We start from the raw sequence: 18605 nt of genomic DNA, 5'->3' as shown, positions 1-18605 counted from the left end.
CACAGTGGAAGAAGTTAGTGTGCAGCTGTGACACAGGCGAGCCTCGAGCCGAGGTTGGCTGTTTAGGGAAAAGAACGAGTAGCGCTTGTTTGCTTCTTTTGGGCTTAAGGGTTGACCCGGAACCAGACAGGATCCAGCCAAATTGAGGATCGGAATGATCACCAATTCATGTACTTGAATCAGATTGAAAGTAGGAATGGCAATTGCTCGGATTTATGGATACTTAATTCTGTTGAATTTTTATAGGATAGATTTAAGTAATAGATAACTAAATTTAAAGTGAGTTTAAATTTTATATATTAAATATTTATTATTTAAATTTGTTTATATAAATATTTAATTAAATATAAAATATATTTTTTTTATAATAATATTTATAAGTTTTTATATATTTTATTTTATATAAAATAAAATTAAAATATTTTTATGAGATTATTAAATTTTTAAAGTATAAATTATTAATAAAAATATTTTTTTATTTAAATTTTTAATTAAAATATATAAATTACAAAAATTCAAATATTTTTTAAGTAATAATAATCAAGTTTGAGATGTATTCAAATTTTGATAATATTAATTAAATTTAAATTTAAATAAAGTGATATTTACGAATACTCTATTCGTTATTATCCCTAATTAAAATCGTTTAAAGTTAATTATGATCTTTTCTTTAAGTGCGTTAAATAAAATCGTACTAAAATTGTTAATTCAATTAGATTTAAATTATTTAAAATATATATATAATTATTAAATTGTCTCAACTCAAATCAAAATCAAATTAAATTAAAACTTAACTATCTTTAAACCAAAAACAAAATCTAAACCATGAGAAACTAGGTCTTATGATATAATTCAGATCCCTTCCATCCACAAACCGGAATCGGCTCGTGGCCATTACTACTTAAGGGTCAATTCTGAGCCTAAATTTAGGTCAAAAGTTTACTTGAGGGTTTAATTTTTGAAGGAATTACTATTATCTTTGAGGTTTAACTATAATTACCAATGACTTCTTTTAAAATAAATTATTTGTGAATTCTCACAAAATTATTTTTATTTTTTTAAAATTTAAAAAAATTAATTTTTTCATTTCAATAATAAAAATTAAATAAAAAAATTAATTAAATTGAATTCTTATATATTTTAAAAAGAGATTAACTTTTTAAATCGAAATAAAACACATTTTATGCTTTTTTTTTTCGTGAATTGAAGTCCGTTTATTAATAAATGACTATTTTATGTGTTTACACGCTAAATCATTTTCTATATCCTTTCCATTCTTAAACCCAACCCATACGCACGCCTCCACCAACATCATTCCCAAATTTGCCTCAACCATCTACTTCCTAACGATAGTGTCAATAGTAGCGACGTTGAGTTCGACTACATAGTCGATTTCTTAGGTTGCTCCCTATTGTTGTCATGGCTAGGAAGGGTGATATAGACATTGGCCATGAGCTTGTTTGAGTTTGGAACCAACTTGTTTAAATCCGAGACCAAATTGCTCAATAGTTCACAGAGTAAACTCAAATTGAAATCGCTTATAAGGTAGCGATCCCTATCCTTTTACCTCTTGAACTGCACTAGATTAAAATTAGCAGTTTACCCAATTCATGGACTTCAATAATTGTTTTTGTGAAAGAAATTTGAAAGACTTTACGTGTCAAAATCACTCATATGTTGCTTATATTTTAAGAAGAAATTGTAATAATTAAGAATGAGGAGGGTATATATTGATGTTAGTGATCACTATAATATTTTTAATAAATTAATTACTTAATTGGCTAGCATTAATATAAAGGTCAATGATAAAGATAAAATCTTAATAATTCTAACATTTCTCCTACTATTTTATAAAATTCTAGTGATGATATTAATAATTAGGAATGAGACATTCAATGTGGAGAAGATTACTGCAATGATTTTGAATGATGAAAAGTTTGAGAAGCTGTAATAATATGAAAGTAGAAGTTCAAGAAGCCTAATGTTAACAATATAAAGGTAGAGTTTCTGCTGCTAGTTCTAGTTTTCTACATGAAAGTAATTGTAGTAGATTGAGCTCTAAACCTTGAGTAGACTATACATAATGAGCGCTACCATTGTCTTGAGACGATTTATATACAATATACACGTAAGAAGATAAAAAAAGATTTTGTCGATTTCAAACAATTGAAGAAGAGTTATGAGAAAAAAATGATTACTGCAATTTAAGAAGAGATAATGAATATAATGTTTTGACTATCGATGATGGTAAGAAAAAGACAAGAATCCATTACAAAAGGAATTGTTAATGGATTTTATGTTTACAATAAAATGGGTTGGATTCAATTTGATAATTTGAGTTGTTTTTTTTTTTTTTAATTCTTTGAATTAATGCAACACTTTTTAAGATTTTTGTAACTCAACTCTTACTCATGCATACATTAAATTGAATAATTAAAATTATTATCATCTATTAATTTTAAAAAATACAATTTAATGCATTCAATTTCAAATTAAACTTCTTCATAATAAGTATTTATAAATTCCTTCATACACCATACAAAATATTTACTTATAATATGAGTGTTCATGGTCTTCCTTCTTTATTGTATTCAATAAATATCAGTTACAGTTGTAACAGTTTGATAATTTTCTAAATGGAAACTAAACTAAAATACATTGATTTATATAATTTCTAACCCATAACTAATACAACTCAAATAAAAATCGTAAAAATTAGGTCGAATTTATGCATTTTCATTGGTTTAAGAAGGTTTCACGTACACCTTAACCCATCCTTACTTTTGTCTTTTTTTATTTTTTATTTTATTTTTTTTAACATGTTGCGGTTTCATCAAGTAACATGATCATTCCACTCCCAAATCCATTCAGTGTCAAATTTTGTGTCTTATTATTTTATCAAATTTTCATCTTCTTTCAATTATTTCATTTTCATATTAAAAATATGTAATTAACGTCTTTTATAACTGTCTAATTAAAACAATATTTTTTATTTATATTTATTAGTGGCAGAATCCATTTAATTCCCGTTGGAAATTTACTTATCCTCATCAAAAAGTTTACAAATTTCTATAATCTATAGTTTTTGTAATATATATTCTCATACCTTATTTAATTCAATTATTAATTATTAATTTATTTTAAGATATTAAACCACTACAAGAAAAAATTGTTAGTATTCTCAAAAATTGAAAAATTAAAAGTTATATAATCAAGATTTAAACTTTAACTTCATGGAATCATGCATGTAATCAATCAATGAGCCACTAACATAATTATTCTAGTTATTTAGAAATAAACACCTTAAGCATGTCAATTACACATTTTGAAATTTTCAAAATTAAATTTAATATAAAAATTTTAAAATGGTTAAATAATAATTTTAATAATTTTTTTAAATATCTGTAAAAGTTTCTTTTCTAAAAATAGCTTTTGTTGCTTCTCAACTCAATACCAAATATATATATATATATATATATATAGGAGTGATTAATTTTATTGAATTTATGGTCAATTATATTTTATAACTCACGTTGATTATTTAGTTAATTTTTTTTAATCAAACTCTTTCCCAATTTTTTTTTTCATTCAATATAAATTTGATTAAAATTAATAAAATAAGCTTTTTTAATGATACAAATATAGTTAGATTAATAAGAAAATTACACGAAAAAAAATTAGTAAACACTTATTTCATTAGATTTTTGTTGATTTCAATTAATATTTTTACAATTTTTTTTTAAATCTTCTAATTTTTTTAATAAACTCATTCATGATTTATTTTACATTATTATTTTTTATTATAAATTAGTTATATTTATTATAAAATCAATAATATAATTACTTTTGTGTTATTAAATAAATTTCAACTTTATTTTTTATCATTGTATTTTTATAAGATGAATGTATATAAATTATCTTATATGTATTTATGTATTATTAAGCAACGTAGTGCAAGCCATGGGCAATCACTCTTGTAAGTACTATTTTTATGTGTTAGTTTGATTAAGTAATGTATTATGTTTTCTACGTTTAATTTTAAAAGAATTCAATATTTTTTTCAACCATTTTAATAATAATTGTGTTTACAAGTCACTTTTTGCTAAATAATCAACTACTTATTAGTCACTTATAAAACTTTTAACTATAACTACGTAAAACTTTAAATATTTATAAATTTAAATTAATTTATAAGTATTAGGTTCTTATAATCTTTGATATATATATATATATATATATATATATATATATGTTAGATCAAACACCTTCTAAATATGAGTATCATAAATTATAGTGATTGAGTAATTTGTAAATGAGTGTACTAGAAAGATAGTAATTATAATTATTTTTTTTGAATTTGTTGTGTGGAGTATGTTTTTGCATCTGAGAGATTTATTCTTAATTATTTTGTTTTAAATATCAGATTTGTTCTTTTGCATTTGGGTAGACTTTCTCTCAACTCTAAAGGAAGAATAAATCAAAACAAATACTGTTTAGGAAAAAAAAAAAACCACCATTTTATTAAAAATTATATAAAGCAAACCGGAAAGGAAATATTCAACAATGTTTCTAAACCATCGAGCATTGTGGTTTAGTGGTAACCTTTTATAGTTAGAGGTGTACAACCCTGATTTGACTTCTCGTCTTAGTGTTGATAACTAAATAAGTGAATTGACTGCAGATAGTTTATATTTATGACTTCTTGTGACCTACTATGACTTAGTGGTAGGTTCTCCTTGCGAAGTGGATTAAATTAGGGACTAATGAAACCATTTAATTGAAATCTTGGACTTTTGGCATAATGACTATTACGCTCAAACTTCTTTTCTTGCAATTAAAAAAAGATGTTTCTAAAGTATATAAACATAATCAAAACGAAAATTGCACTTTATTGATTAATCAATATAGAAACTGTCAAATATTTTATTTACGGCTTCAAATGCCAACTTGAACTCTCATGGTGGCCACTGGAATCATATTACAAGAAAGATAAATGGAAATTAAAGAAAGGGTCACACACACACTTTATACCATTATTTAGCAGTAATGCTATGTAGTAGGGAATTAAATGTAGTTGTAGCAATATGTTTAATATGGTATCTCTTCAATCCTTCCTCGTGGCGGCAGAGGAAAGTGATGTACTTCTCCATGCTGTGTTGGCATTCGGGGCATTTCAGTTGCTTAGAGATCCTACTGGCGGTGCTAGGAAACTCGAAATAGTCGCAAGGATGAGCAACACCGTGAAGCTTGTCGTGGTGTTCTTTGAAGGATAAATCAAATCCCTTAGCTGGTATATGCTTCTTCCAGACATCATACTCTAGCATTGTAGGCAAAACTATGGTGTTGTGACAATTCACCACAATGTTAAAGCCTTTATTGAGCATAGCCCATCCACCTTTTTTGCCATAGCTAAGTAGTTTCTTGATTTCTTGCATTGTAAGATCATATTCATCGATCTTGCTAGTTGAATCTTCGAGAATAACATGCTTTCTGGCCTGGTCCAGAAGAACCATATCATGGTCAGGTCCTGCTAAACGTAGCTGAGCTTCTTAGCAATGATTGTGGCTATCACTCGCTGGACTTTGTCCCTCTTGCTACTCTTCCCCACATAAACCATCTCGAGCGGTATGCATGCTGCCAATGCAACTGCTCGAGCAGTGTTAGTGAACTTCCTCACCCACTCGATATCGTCCTTGTTATAATAACAGGCATGACAATCTAAGGCACACACATAAATCATACAATCACGTATTATAGAAAAGATAAGAAGAATAACACAGGATTTAACATGGTTTGAGCATAAGGTCTACGTCCACGGGCATAACAAGAGAAAAAGTTCCACTATGATGAAGAGAGCAAGATACAATCACTCAAAACTCTCAAACCTAACCCAGTGTATTTTCCAAATATCTCACAACTCTGTCGTAAAGGGTAGGAAATTATAATATTTATACCGATCAATACTGCTACCACCACATATCTCACTTTTTATCCTAATCAGGTTGCAATGCGAAGCTTTTGGGTCAAGTCACAATTCGAGTCCATGAAGATATATCCAAAATTCAAGCCACATAAAAATAACAATTCTTCCCCTTAGCTTGAATCCCTCCATTATCAACAAAACAATCACATGCACTTTGTCTTGCCATATTCTGTCGCAAGGGTACTACTGAGTACTGCAAATACCAACCAAGTATAAGCAATGGTTAAACTTGCTGACTGAGACTCTTTTGGTTATCATGTCTGCTGGATTATCATGTGTAGACACTTTTTATACAACTACAGTCCCTTAAGGTACAATATTCCGAATGAAGTGATATTTGACATCAATATGCTTAGTTCACTCATGATACATTAGTTCACTCATGATACATCTAATTCTTTATGAGATGTATTGTACTCTCGCTGTCATAAAAAATTGTTGGCTTGTTTTATATCAACCCAAGATCACCAGCCAAATCTTATAACCATAAAGCTTCCTTTACTGCCTATGCTAAAGCCATATATTTAACCTCTATGTTTGATAAAGCAACTGTAGTTTGCAATGTTGCCTTTCAACTGATAGCACTTCCAGAGAGAGTAAACAAATAACCTGTCAAAGATCTCTTTTTATCTAAGTCCCCTACAAAATTTAAAATCCACATAGCCAACAACTGAATCACTCATCTTGGCTCTATCAAATGTGAGACCAATATATGTAGTACTCTTAAAATACCTCAGAATCCATTTTACTACCTGCTAGTGCTCTTTCCTAAGACACGTCATGTATCTACTCACAACACTAACTCCATGTGAAATGTTAAGTCGGGTGCAAACTATAGTATACATGATGCTACCAACAGCACTCGAATAGGGAACACTAGACATGTGCTCCATCTCCTTATCTATTTTTGGTGACATGCCTGCAGATAACTTAAAATGGGCAGCAAATGGAATAGTCACAGGCTTAGCATTATTCATGTTGAAACGCTTAAGCATTTTCTCAACATAGGCCTACTGAGATAAGAAAAGCTTCCCAACACTTCTATCCCCAGTAATTTCCATTCCCAATATCTTCTTTGTAGCAACCAAATCCTTCATCTCAAACTCATCACTCAATTGCTTTTTGAGAATATTAATTTGTGACATGCTTTTAGTAACAATGAGCATGTCATCCACATACAACAGTAAATAGACAAAGGAATCATTTGAAAGCTTTCTATGACACACATAACTATCATATGAACTACGAATAAAGCCAATATGAACCACGAATGCATTAAATCTTTTGTACCACTACCTAGGTGACGGTTTCATACCATATAAAAACTTCTTAAGCAAGCAAACATGGTTTTTTCGTACCTGGAATGACAAATTCCTTAGGCTAACTCATATAAATTTTCTCACCATACAAAAATGTTGTCTTCACATCTAGTTCTCAAACTCTAGATCATGAAGAGCAACCATAGCAAGCAAAACTCTGATAGAACTGTGCTTCACAACTGAAGAAAATACTTTATTAAAGTCAATTTTCTCCCTCTAAGTAAAACTTTTTGCTACCAACCATGCCTTATATCGAGGTGCTTCAACCTCTGGAGTGCCTTCCTTTTTCTTGAACACCCATTTATAGCCTACCACTTTCTGTCCCTTAGACAATATTATAAGCTCTCAAGTCTGATTCTTATGAAGAAATTCAATTTCTTTACCCATAATATCGATCCACTGATCTACATCTGAATAGGAAATAGCTTCTCTATAATTACTGGGTTCATGCATATCAACTATTTCAGCAACTGACAAGGCGAACGCAACTGGATCTGGATTTGCATATCTCTGCAGGGGTTTAATATATCTTTTCTCTCTCCTGGTTACAATTCTATATGATTCCTATTGCTGTTGCTCAAGTACATCCTTTTGTTGATCAGAATCTTGCACCTCATCCTCCGAATCACTAGACTGAACTGCTAAAGTATTAATCTGACACCATGATCTGATTCTGCTATTGAGTTCTCCCTCTGACTATCCAATGAAGCACACTCATTAAATGTTACATCCCTACTGGTAATTAATCCTAGAGACTTTAGATCATTGCACCACAACCTATAGCCTTTCACTCCAGATGCATACCCTAGAAATATGCATTTTCTTACCCTAGGCTCAAGCTTACCATCCCTCATATGAGCATAAGCAGGGCAACCAAACACTCTCAGCTGAGAGTAATCAATAGGTGAACTGGACTAGATCTCAAAAGGAGTTTTACACTCAATAGCTGTAACATCCTCACTTTAGCTAGTCCGGTGACCAATGTTGGTCCTGGTAGCTAGAATGTTTAAAATTTTAAATAGACTAGAGTGAGGAGTTATAAAGAAACTAAATAATGCTCATAAAAAGTAAGGAAAACTTTTAGAAATGAAATACACTAAGGTTAAACGAGCCGAAACACCAAGGATGAGTAACCCAAAGGGGAAGTGACGGTAAAGGCCGTTAGCAACCCTAGACTCGGGGAAAAAATTATAAAATAATTTTTGGGACTCCAGAGAAGGGTCGTTGAGGTTCTTATGGCATTAGAATGCCAAGAAAATGCTTAGAAAAATTTTTCTATTGGTGCACACAATTTTAGCTCGTTAAGTCAAACGGAGGGCATTTTAGTCATTTCATCTTCAGAGATGATTTTTGGCCAACTTGTCCAGTTAAATAAATAATTTATATGACATAAAATATGAATAAATATTGTTAAAAATTTAATTGAAATTAAGTAAACAAGAAAATAAAAGAAAATGGGATTTATTACCTCATGCTTATGTAAGCATGAGGTAATTAAAAAGGATGGCCAATCAAATTAAAGGAAGGCTATTAAAAATACATTAAAGGATAAGGAAAAGGAGAAAAATTCTAGAATTTGCAGCAGCCACTTCTTCTTCCTCCCTTGCCGTCCCATGTCTCTCCCTTCACTCCACCATTTTTGAATTTACAAGCTCCCTTTCCTTAGTCCTCTCTCAATAAAACTTTAACCAAGCAACATAAAAATTTGTTCTTACATCCTAGTGAAGCTTTTGGGAACAAAAAGAAGTAAAGTGGAAGAGTTCTTACAAGCTTGAAGGGTGACTCCATTAGAGGTTTGTGACCTAACCTTAGTTTTTACTTTAAATTCATGTTTAAGGACTAAGAATGAGTGCAAATCACAAAGAAATTTATTGAATACCATTTGTATGCCAACCCATAATTTTGGTAGCCTTGGTTGGGGTGAGATTGTGATGATTTTTATGGAGTTAAAATGGTAGTATGGCTGCCCACAATATGTATCTCTTAAGTGGATTGATGAAATACAATGATAATGCATGGTTTGTAATGATTGAGTTAGGGTTTGGGGTGGAAAATGAGACTTTGATCATGTGATGATGAAAGTAGGTTTTAATGGTCAATTAGTGACCATTTGGCTTTGTTTAAATAAAAAATGAAGTGAATTGTGTAGTGGGATTTGAGTTTGGTGTGGCTGCCCTTCGTGACCTGTAGGACTGGGCATGAGTCCAGCAGGTTTGGGCAGCAATAACTAGAATTGTAGAGGTTTAATTGGTGAAAGGCCAATTGGACATGAAACTAGACATATAATGGCACAACTTTGGTGAAGAAACCATGTCCAGAAAACCAAACTAAGTTGACCAAAAGATTGCCTTAATCCGGGTGACTTGCATTCTGCCCGGGCAAAATGACTAAATGAACAGTGTTTAGTCATTTGGCCATAACTCAGTTTAGAAAGGTCCAATTAACCTAAAATTTTACCAAAAATAAGCTGAGATATATATCAACAACTTTCATGAAGAAACCTAACCCAAATTATGACTATAACATATTCAAAAAGTGACCTGAAGTCACTGCTCCTAATATTGTAGATTTGGTCAGTCCAGAAATTCTGGAAAAATCATAATCCAGCCAGTTGTGGTTTTTGGGCCATAACTTGAGCTACAAAACTCCAAATGGAGTGATTCAAAAAAGGAAATACAACTAGACAAAATAAGGAACAACTTTCATGTTGATCATTTTTCCAAATTCCCACTTCAAAAATGACTAATGGAACAGGAAACACAAAGCTTGAAAACTGAAAATTTTGTACAATTAACATTAAGCTTAGAAATGGTATTGGCAACCAATACCAACAAATTTAGAATGCAAAATGTGGTATGTTGGGAGTATTAGAACCAATGTACCTATTGTCTATGCAAAAGTCAACATTTTAGTTGACTAATGAAATGAATAGTAACAGTAAAACTTGAATTTCAAGAATTGTGAAACTTAAAAGTGTAATATGCCCTAGTATACCTAGCAAGATTGGTTTGAATAGGTTGGCATGCCAATAGGATTCTGTTACCAGTACTGCATATGGCTTCATGCCATTCTGTGTTTCATGGCTTCCCATGCCATTCTGTGACATAATAGCCTTTGGCTATGTTATTTGAGTTGTTACACTTGAGTTTTATCCCTGATGATTATTACAACTTATTAGCTATTCTGTTGCACACCGGGAGATACAATGTGACCGATGGTGTGATGGTCCGAGGTACTTAGTACCCAGTGCCAGTTTATCCAGTCCAGTCGACTAATATGGGTTACTCGGGCAATGATAATAAATTTTACCAAATTTTAATCGAATAATACTGCAATAAATATTAGAAATTAAGTCTACCTAAAAATGTAATCGTACATTCTACATACTTATTTTACTTTATTTTATTTTATTTTATTTTATATTGTCACCACTAAGCAGAATTGCTTAACGCGTCACTTTTACCACGCACAGGTACCGGAGACCTAGCTGGGAAGCCCAGCAGACATCAAACCGGGTGAACTTTCAAACCTGCATCCGAAGTCCAGAGTCACCTCACATCTGCAGTGCATATGGTAGGACATTAGGACTTTGGGTAGCATTTTGTATTTTGCATTTTGTATTAGTTTGGATTGTAACTATAAACTCTTGAAATTATGTAATAATGTAAATATAGGAAATTTCATGTTATTGAAATTTTCTGTATATTATGTTGAAAAATGAAATGTTGAGAAATATTTATGAATGTGCTTCCAGTGATGATGTGAACAGAAAAGAAAAATTTCTGAAAATAGTATTGAGATTTTGAGATTGACTTGAGATGTGTGTGTATAATGGAGTTTGGATTTGGAAATTATATTGGAAGTGTTTTTAACATATTCAGAAGAACTGTTTTTCCAATTTATAGCCGGCACTCTGCCAGATTTTCTATAAAATTTGCGGAAAAATTCAGATTTATCAAAAATTGTAAATAAATGAATTAAAAGGGATAAATTGTAATGGAAATATGAATTGGTGCTCTGGCACACTGAGTGGCATATCTTGCTCGGCTACACTGTAGACGGGTAAGGGGTGTCACAATAGCTGTATATGGAGATCTAATAACCAAGAAACAGGTTGTATCAATTGCTTCAGCCCAGAAATCCTTTCCTAATCCTGAATATGGGAGCATGCTTTATGCTTTGTCACAAAGTGTTCTGTTTATGCATTCTGTGTAACACCCTTACATGCATAGTCTTGTGCATTTCACTGTTCCAGTGATCGGTGTTGGTCTGGATAATTCAGAGGATTAGAATCATCTTTAAGTCACCTAGAAAAGCTCTTAACAAAAATTAATAGTGATTACCAGAAGGTTAAATACAGATCAAAAAAATAGAACATAAAAGGTTAAATGAGCCCGGGGTCACAGCGATGGGTGATCGCATCGGGAAGTGACTGCGAGATCAGTCAAAACCCTAATTTCGTATGGGGCATTGTGACACCGCAATCCTAGGAAAAATTGCGAAGCTAGGAAAAATGTAAAAACCACAAAAAGGTAGAGAATTAGATCAAATAATTAGGTCAGGGTTCCGGAGGAAATACAGAATTATTGGTAAACTGGATCAGACCGGCGAGGGGCAAATTGGTCAATTCACTCTTAGAGGTGACTCATGGCTTAACCGTCCAATAAAAAGTGAGAAATTAAAATTATGAAATATAGATTTAAATTGAAGAAGTTATGGAAAAAAAATAAAGGAAAAGAAAAGAAATTATAAATAAGCTTGATGACATCACCCTAATGATGCAAGCATGGCATCATAATTAATTTCATTTAATTAAAATGGGTAGAGATAATTATAAAAAGGGAATAAATGAAAAATAAATAAATAAAAGCTAGAATCTTCTTCCTCCTTTGCCATGGCCACTCTCCCTCATCTCTCTCTTTTTACTTTCTCCACCATTAAAGCTTATATTTAAGCTTTTCAAAACCCTAAAATTTGCCATAAATTCTTCAACTTTCTTAATTAAACCTTACCCTTGAACCTTGATTCAATTGTTGACAACAAAAAGAAGAGGAAAGAAGTGGAATTTGGGAAGAGAGAAAAGCCACACAAAGAGGTTAGTCATCAATCCTTTAATTTCTCTTTATATTCATGCACATCTACTTGAATTAACTTAGAATTGAGGAAAATGAAACAAAAACAACATGTTAGGGACCTAGAGAGAATTCAGCCCGCTTGAGATATGTTAGGATTTGAGGAATTTTGATGGAATTAAGAGTGTATTTAAGCTCAATTAAGTGTATAGGAGTGATTATACACATTAATTGCATTAATTGTGCATTTTAGAGAAATTAGGGTTCTTGACCTTTAGGGTTTTGGGGGAAAATTTTGAGAATTTGGTAAATTGATATACTTTGACCTAAGTGAGGTTTAAAATGGTTAATTAGTGTAATTTAGAATGTGTTTGAATGGTTAAAATTGAAATGAGATTGTGAATGTGTGATGTCTAATGCTAGGCAGCTTGACCCTTACCCATTCAAATAGGTATAACTGGAAATTGGTTGCTCCAATTGGTGTGAGGCCAATTGGAGATGAAAATTAAGACATAATGCAACAATTTTGGTGAAGAAACCTTACCCTAGAACTGAACACAAAGTGGTGTAAAATTAGGTCAAATCCGGGTAAGGCACACTGCCACTGTACAGAAATGACTAAATGAACAATGTTTGTTTGTTCATTTGGCTATAACTTGGTCTAGGCAGGTCCAAATGACCTGATTCTTGAACCATTGGAAAGCTATGACATAGTACTACAACTTTCATGAAGAATACAGATCCAAATTCTGCTTATAACCAAGTCAAATTGTCAACCAAAGCTAGTTGCTCAAAACTGCCAGAACCAAATTGGTACCCAGAATTTGGGTTTGGACCAATCTGGCCAGCCTTAGAAAAATGGCCATAACTTGAGCTACAAAACTCCAAATGGAGTGATTCAAAAAGGGAATTAAAGCTAAGACAATAAGAAACAACTTTGATGGGGGACATTTAGCCAAAATTCTACTGTAGACAAACCAATGGAATAGTAGAATCTTGTGACCCAAAACTGAATTTTTGGGATTTTACTTAGGTAGTTTGGAAATTTAATTGGCAATCAGTGCCAACAAATTTGATACTCAAAATATGGTATGTGGGTGTAATTAGAGTTAATAAACCTATTAAATATGGAAAAGTCAATATTTTAACTTGAATAGTGCCATAAATAGTGCCACTATACACAAAAATGCAAAGGACCCAAATTTATAAACCGTAATGAGTATGATAAGTCTGCAAAGAAATTATTGAAATTTAATTATTAGAAATGAATACTGAATCACTTTAAATTTATATGTTTCAGTTGAAAAGGGATCTTCAAAGTAGAAATAAAAATTTGAGTAAATTGAGTTAACAAAAAAGGTTTGTACACAACTAGTTTTAAATTGTTCATGTTTTACATATTTTATTTGATTAAATGATTTTAGTTTCTTTATATGTTATAGTGTGAATAAGTTTAGTTTTGGAAAATGAAATTAATTATGATTTTATTTTATTATGAATTGAATGAAACTAGCTTCGGAAAAATTTTGATTGAAATACATTTACATGGTTTACATGGAAAATTTTGATTTAAAAAATGGTTTATACTTAACATGGGAAATGGATTAAATATGTTTTGAATTGTGATGTGCATAAAAAAATTATTGGATATTGGAATTGACTTTGAATTGAATTGTATTGTGATTTATGCTCACAAAAAGGACAAAGAGATTCATGATGTGTTTTATATCTCACTATAGATGCTTAACTAGGTTATTACTCGTCCCTCATTTGTTGAAGAGACACTGGAGTTAGCTTGGTTTTGATTATCATGGTACGTGCACATGCTTAGATTCTCCTCTTATTAGAGGTTAGATCTAAGTTTCTCTTGGCCCTTTTGGAAGTTACATTGTTGTGGTGTTGTAATGTGCACGATGAATCGATCTCCCCGACCATAGGGAGTTAGAATCATGATTCGACCTCTCCGACCATAGGGAGTTAGAATCGCTTTGAAGATGGCCCTTACGGATTAGTCCTGCAAAGTTAGTGAGATAAAGAATGGTTTTTGAATAGTAAGAAATGGTGATTTAAAATAAGATTTGTGCATAATTGATTTTAGTGAAATTAATATTTATTTCCACAAAATGATGGAATTATTTTAAATGTTCAATTATGATTTGACAAATGATTGGTATTATTGACAGCGAATATTTTGATTTTTAGAATTTTGATGAATTTCAAGATTTCCAAATTCTTTGCTAAAATTTTGTCAATGTATAGTGTATTATGTTTTAAATTATAGTTGTGCACCACTGAGTTCACCACTCAGCGATAGCTTTGTATGCTGTCGCAAGTGAAATGACTATAGAGCAACTGAGTAAGATTCCTTGAAGACTCATTAGGATTAGCTCCGGGTATATTATAGGTATACCCTTGTACATTAAATTTTGATGTATTCATGTAATAATATGTATGTAAATTATTTGAGTAGTTGTAGAAAAACTCTTGTAAAATATTTTGGTATGTAATTAAATGCAAATTATTGTAATGTAAATTTGAGACTTTTATTTACCTGTATAGTTTTGTAATATTAATTTTATTACCTTAATGAATGTAATATTCAAAATTCTTTCTGAGTTTGGTAATGAATGAATTGTTTCCTCTATGATGAGTTTGACTTGAAAATTGAATTGAGTTGTTTGTATTGAATTGGGAGATGAAATTGAGTTTATTGGAGTTGTGGTTGAGAAAATATATTGGAAGTGTTTTTCTTTCAGGTTTTGAAGAACTGTTTTCTCAAAAAACAGTCGGCACTCTGCCGAAATTTTAAAAAAAATTCGTAATACCAGATTTTAATCGATGATTTGATCCATGACCAAAATTTCAATTAAAGGCTTTTTAATAAATATCCAACGTTCCCACTACTATAAAAATGATCAGAAATTGTTTTAAAATCCCTTGTAGTATATTTAATGGGTTATCGGTAGGTGAAGTACAGTAATTTATTAGGTGTACTACGAGAGCATGTTACATCTTACGAGGAGTAGGGGTGTGACATTCTGCAATACTATTCTATTGTGGTGTCCTTGCACAAGTGCGGTGTCTCACTATACCTTTATTACTACAGAATGTATTGAACTTATGATTGCAAAATTTTAGCCCATTATCAGTTCTAAAACGCTTAACCTTTTTTCTATCTGCTTCTTAATCATCGTCTTCTATGTTACAAAGGTTAAAAATGCCTCATCTTTTGTTTTCAAAAAATACACCCACACCATCTGAGAGTAATCATTAATCAAAGTCATGAAGTACCTAGCACCGCTCTTGGAAGGGATTCTGTTAGGATCCCATAGATCTGAGTGGATATAATCCACCATTCCTTTGGTCTTGTACATTCCCATTTTATCGAACTTCACCTGGTCTATTTATCAAATACACAAAGTTCACAAAAGTCCATAGATTCTATTTTCTACTTGTTCAATAAATCCTGCTTGCTCGACATAAATAACCCTCTTTCACTCATAAGACTAAGACGTAGATGCCATAATTGAATATGATTCTAATTATTGCTTTTGAATGCTACTGCAGCTTCCCTTAAAAAGGCACTGCCCTAAAGAAAATACAATCCTTAAACAAAATAGCTCTTCATACCATAGAGCCCTTACACACTTTGAGAACTCAATTCTCTGCATGGTACTTGAATCCATGAGAGTCAAGTGTCCTAAGAGAAATCAAGTTCCTCTTCAGCTTAGAATATGCCAACACTCTATAGTTTTAATAACGCCATCAAACATTCTCAATCTGATATTACCAATTCCTTCCATAGGTAATGTATGATCATTGCCCAGAAACACCTTACCACTCATCTATTTGTAAGTGACAAACTAGTTTCTATGTGGATATATGTTATAGGTAGTACTAATATTAAGAATCTAGGAATTCTGTCCATGATCTGAACTCATGGCTAAAATTTTCCTAGCACTGTCATCACCATCAGAATTGATGAACCTGTCAAACACATTCATAGAACTTTTTAGTTACTTTTCCTTTTTACTTTTTAATGTGGGACAGTTTCTGTTGTAGTGACCTTGCTTCCCGCACTCAAAACAGTTAGTCTTTTTCATTTTTGACTTGGATCTAACCTTAGATTTCTTCTTAATGGAAGAACCCTCCCTTGAATGTGTTCTTCCTTTGCTTACCAAACCTTCCCCCTCAAATCTTTCTCTATTATCTGGAAATTTTTTTTTTTAACTCCTTCGGTTTTAGAGAATTACTAATGTCGTCTAGTGAAATACTGTATTTTTCATATAACAGAGTATTAACAAAAGTCTCATAGGAGGGTAGCAAAGAACATATCACAATAAGAGCCTGATCCTCACTATCAATATCAATATCAATATTCTTCAGGTCCATAATAATTGAATTAAATTCATCCACATGTTCTTTAATGGGCATACATTCACTCATTCTTACATTGTAAAGTCTTTTCTTCAGATACAGGCAGTTGATTAGTGATTTAGTAGAGTACAACTCCTCCAATTTCTTTCATGCTGTAGACACTGAGCTTTCACTAGCAATCTCACATAGGACATTATTAGTTACACTTATGAAAATCATACTCAAGGCTCCCTCCTTCAGATCAACCTTCTCTGCCTCTTTCATATCTTCTAGAAAGTTATCCTTGATTGCCTTCCATAGACTTTGCAGGATTAAGGAAGATTTAATTTTAATCTTCACAGACTAAAACTTAATCTGCTATTAAACTTCTCCATCTTATACTTTGTTGAAGATGATGCCATTTGTAAACCCTAGATTTCGCACACAAATATCTAATACCAGTTTGTTATAACAGGCATAAAAATCTAAGGCATACACACAAATTGTACAGTCACATAGTATAGAAAAGAGAAGAAGAATAACATAAGATTTAACGTGGTTCGACTATAAGGTCTATATCCACAGGCAAGATAAGAGAAAAAGTTTCGCTATGATGAAAATAGCAAGATACAATCACTTAGAACTCTCAAACCCTAACCCTAGTGTGTTTCCCGAATATCTCATAAATCTATCGCAAATGGTAGAATATTACAATATTTATGCTAGTCCATACCGTTACCACCACATATCTCACTTTTTATCCCAATTGGTTCACAACGCAAAGCTTTTAGATTAGGTCACAATTTGGGTCAATGAAGATATATCTAAAATTCAAGCCACATAAAAATAATAGTCCCCTCCATTTAAGAAAATGTACTTTCCTTTATTAATCTGATCAAGAAAATTTTGCAAATGTTAATATTAGTTGAAAGATATAAATTTCGAGGAGGTTGGCATGTTGTGATTGGTTAATTACCTAGTTGAGAGTAGTTAGGTCACTACCAAAAGCTCAGGCCTCCATTTTTCCTCTTTCTAGAGAGATTCCTCTCTCAAGCTAGTGAAAGGGAAGGCATTGCTTCCCCAAATCCACATCATGTGTAGTGCATTAGGGTATAACACTTTGCCTTGAGGATCAAGCACCACTAGGATAGGCTTGTTCTTAAAGTGCCACCTCTCCTTGATGAACATAATGACCACTTTTTTTATTACTGATGGGTGGTGCATCGAGTACCATGGCACCATAACCTGCAGGGCCTCAAACTGGCTTTGCATAGAATCATTATGGGTATGGTCCACAATTGGGATCCAAACCACCTCATATTGACTGTCCAGACTGGTGGCATAGAGTTTGGACTCATTGTAAATCTGTTCAAGAATCGAATGCTCATCGTGGGAAATGTCTAGCCTCGAAACAAGCAATTGCACATTTTTCATTCTCAACACATCAATGTTAACCTATTCAAGCAATAATAACATAAAAAGGCCCTCAATGGCTTGAAAATTGCTACTCGTATAATTGGTAGGAGTATTGATGGATGTGCTAAAAGAACAAACCCTTCTTTTTATAGAGCCATCAAGCAGTGGTGGGATATCATCCTTGGTATAAATCAGGGCCTTCAGAATTTTCATGTTGTCAATGTGAATTATATCAAAAAGATTCAGAAGCATTTGATAGTTTTCAAATTTCCTCTTGTTATCTGCATATATATATATATATAAAGTAGAGACTTCCACTTGCTACTGCCATGTGGCATTATAAAGCAAAAAATTTTTCCCTTGCTACTGCCATATGGTATTCAAAACTCTAGTGCTGCTACATGGCATTTATCATATAGAAATTATTATATTTAATAATTATAGTAGCTAATATAAGTA

The 18605-nt window shown here is 31.9% G+C and overlaps 1 pseudogene; it reads right to left on the bottom strand.

Annotated features, from left to right (window-relative positions):
* Positions 1-5033: 5033 nt before the first annotated feature.
* The window catches only part of LOC131174060 (protein SIEVE ELEMENT OCCLUSION B-like), a 33734-nt pseudogene continuing 20162 nt past the window's right edge, over positions 5034-18605 (bottom strand).

This window comes from Hevea brasiliensis, chromosome 15 (assembly GCF_030052815.1).
Source record: "Hevea brasiliensis isolate MT/VB/25A 57/8 chromosome 15, ASM3005281v1, whole genome shotgun sequence".
Taxonomy (NCBI): domain Eukaryota; kingdom Viridiplantae; phylum Streptophyta; class Magnoliopsida; order Malpighiales; family Euphorbiaceae; genus Hevea; species Hevea brasiliensis.
This window is presented reverse-complemented; position numbering and strand designations above follow the sequence as displayed.